Here is a 3,820-nt window from a genome sequence, read left to right as displayed (position 1 = left end):
AAAGACTATTATATACTATCTGATGTAGATTAAAAATGCTTATAAGTATAATTCTGAGCCAATCACACTGGTTTGCCAAGAGAGAGAGAGTTTTTGTGTTTCAAAAAGGATCTTTCAAGACAAGCAATCATAGCACTTTGAGGGAAATTGTTTGCATGTGATGTAAGGCCTGTGCATGTGTGAACAAATGTTTAAGGTTATGTCACTGAGTTAAATCCAGGCACTTAAAAACTGAGCTGTCCAATGTGCTGAATCCCAAGAGAAAGACGATACACTAAGCGAAAACGTACAGAGGGCCATCACACAACTTTTAAAAAGGTAAATAAAAATGATTACAGGTAGGTTTCATTTAGCTCTTGGGTATTTAAATATAAAGTATTTTATTCATCGGTTAGCCTGTTTATTTGATTACATGTTCACCTTTTCTTCTTTACTTAGTTATCACTCCTTAAAGAAAAGTTTATGGTGGGACATAGGTAGTATCCATGTACATTTTGTGTGTGTGTGTGTGAATGAGTGTACTGTGTGTGTATAGGCCAGTTGTTGGTTTTGTGAGAAGAATAGATTGCATGGGAATCCTGCTCTTTTCTCATAGTGGAACACTGAAAGGATGTTCACTAAAGAATCGCATCAGCCTGTCCCGTGGAGACGTTTAGATAAACACACAGTTAAAATAGAAGGGGTGTCAGGTTGCACCATGAGGTATTGGTAAGAGAAAGGAGAAGCAAAAAGCATTGTGAAAGCATTGTGGTCGCTCTATTTTCTATCCCAGGTAATTTTTTTTCCCCCTCTTTGCAGACCGGACACCCATAATTTTTCAAACAAACACAAAAAAAACATCCTTCAAAGACTCAAAAGAAAGGCCTGGAGACCTGATATAATAATTGGAGTTGGGTGAGTATGGTGCGTTTGTCTCAGGAGTCAGTCATGGCCTGAGGAGACAGCTGGACCGAAAAGTCTTTGGGATGGAGCCTTCGGCCAAGTGTATCAGTTGATGGTCAATGGGGTCGTGACATGAAACAAAAACTATGAACAGTTAGGGGTCACTTACAACAACTGTCATCACTTGGCGTTACCCATTTCACCTAAGGACTCATTGGAGGGTGAGACTGCCACTGACTGTTTGAATCACTGAGCAGCTCTGCTGTGCAACATTTTACATCTGGGCTGTGTTTCTTTTTCTGACTGCCAAGTAACTGCCAGATGAACTGCAGACTTTGATTTATCTATTGTTGTTTCTGAGTTATTGGACAAGACAAAAGTGGGAAGCAAGAAGCAAAATGGTTTTGATTGGGCTCCACCTTATATATTAATATAAAAGTCTTTTAAAAACATCCAGGCCCAAAATGAAATTCCCCCTCTGAATCACACACTCGTATTTGGAAACCAGAGTCAAACTAATAACTTTAGTCAAAACGTTTGATGGGGCTGACATGTAAATATTAGCCTTTTGTACTTTAAAACAATTCTGGCTGTCGTAAAATATTTATTTCCTAAATCCTCTACCAGAGATTTTTGGAGTGTTAGTGATATAATTTGGGATGCTCAAATGTCAATAAAGCAGTGACTATTAATGCAAATATACAAGCGTGTGATTCCAGAGTCTTTTATGCTTATGTTTTAGTACCCAATCAAGTAATATGTGACAATAAAACAATGAATGAACTGAAGGTCAACACTTTGGCAAACATGACTCTTTTGATATTCATACTACGTGATGAGCATAAGTATTGTATTACATCAGGCTTTTTGGAATGGCACAATGTTTGCCTCAATAGCACATTTTCCACGAATGCCAACTTTGATTTCTGAAATCTATAAAAGCAAGTGTATTCTGAATGTGGTGCTCAAAGTGGTATCATAATTTACAATACTAGTAGTTAGACATTGTTGCATTCAAATGTATGAATCACATGATCTTCCACACAATAGTTTACATGTGATCCTGTTTAAAAACATACCACAACGAACAGAATACAGAAGAAATAACCCCAACAATGTTTGGTTACTGATGAGTCCTGATGATGACAATGAAGAGACCCCAAATATGCAGATGTTCTTATGGTCACAGAGTGATTTGTCAGGTTTGATTTTCTCTTCAGGCCACAAAGGCTGCAAGAAAAGCCAAGACTGGAATACTGTTAACTGAACCAATCATGATATCATTTAACATGAAGGCGGACTTTTAATCCCCATCGGGCCTTTATCAGGACGCTGGGAAACAGATATCTGAACACATACAGTATACTTTTGCAACATCTGACTCAACAGTAATCACGTCTGTCAGGTATACTGTGCCAAAGGAAAGGAAAGCAATCACTCCTCATGGTTATGCATGGGTAGAGTTACTAGAGGAAAACACCAAAGCTCATTAATAATATGCAGAGATCCGTGCGCATGAAAAACATCTCATTGCACCTTTTTTTTTCTCCAAACAAAACATAGAAGGGCTCCATCATACGAATGGTTCAGGGTGTTACGTGTCTGTGATTCTCTTTAATGTCACATATGAGGAGTACTCCTAATGACCCGGCAGAAAATCTTACTTCAGTCACCATGGACACTAAACATGGTTTACTGTTAACATTTGTAGATACTGCATAAAATGTCTTGAAGGGAAAAAAGTTTTAAAAAAAATGATGACAGTGTGGGATAAAGTTTCTGATAAAACACCAGGACTGCATTCGAACAGCAGGACACAGACATCTAGCCTGACTGCGCTGGATAAACAGATTGTGTTATTTCTGGTTCTGTAACACAGGGCGTTAATAATATCTCTAAATAGACCTTTATTTATCGTGAAACCCAAATAGCGGATTTCAAAAAGAGAGTAAAATACCCATATGAGTCATAATCAGCCCACTTAACGTTTCTCAGTATTTCCAAAAATTAAAAGAGAGGCAAGAGTTTCCTTGAATGAGAGAAAATGTGCTAAAGTAGATAGGCGCTTTAATTCAACAACTGGATTAAAAGTAATATTTTTGTCGGGCACTGCAGCTGATAGAAGCAATACGTCACACCAAAAATTAATCCTAAATACTTCAAACAGACTTCTTTTATGCAACCATTCAGGCATATCAGGCAACTAACTCCTTATTGTACTTAGTTCAAACACAGTGATCCAAGCAGGGAGAAGCATTACAGATAAATATAAATCACTCCCTCTGACAAGTGCCATGACCTCTGCTGATACATGACAGCACTTCCTGTGACTCCAGACAGAGAAAGAACAAAAGAAGAAACAAGCAGCACATAAAAAGCATTATCTACTATGAGTAATGAAGTATACGTACATAATGGACCAAATCATAAATACAGCATGGTGCCTATGGTGCAGTTATATCTATAGTACATGCCCTGCTATTTGTTCTGGAGGTTATTGGCTGTTGAAGCCATTGTGGCAATGATAAATAAAAGAAAACAAATGTTACGTAATGTAACATGAAAATAGTAAACAGTTTAGGTAAAGTTTTTCCGCAAGTGAAGTGGCCCACACAGGACCTCACCCCCTATCAGTTATGGTAAATGAACCTGGGTGGTAGCAGTTCATCAAGAGGCAAGTGGGACGTCACCTCAAGTGTCTGTGAGAAAACCTCCCACCAAGGCGTTGATAAATGATGGGTTGGCAGCCAGTTTTGCGGTTGTGTGTGTGTCTGTATTTTTGTGCATGATTGTGTGTTTCATGGCAGGGCGCTTCACAGTGTGCACATGGGCATTGCTGTAAAAGGAAATTAGAGGCCAATGTAAAGCTGTGGGCTTAGCCAAAGGTCCTGTGTGTGTGTGTGTGTGTGTGTGTGTGTGTGTGTGTGTGTGTGTGTGT

The sequence above is a fragment of the Anarrhichthys ocellatus genome, unplaced genomic scaffold, assembly GCF_004355925.1.
Source record: "Anarrhichthys ocellatus isolate YVR2014 unplaced genomic scaffold, GSC_Weel_1.0 scaffold28, whole genome shotgun sequence".
Classification (NCBI taxonomy): Eukaryota; Metazoa; Chordata; class Actinopteri; order Perciformes; family Anarhichadidae; genus Anarrhichthys; species Anarrhichthys ocellatus.
The sequence above is the reverse complement of the archived record's forward strand: the minus strand, read 5'-3'. Positions refer to the sequence as shown.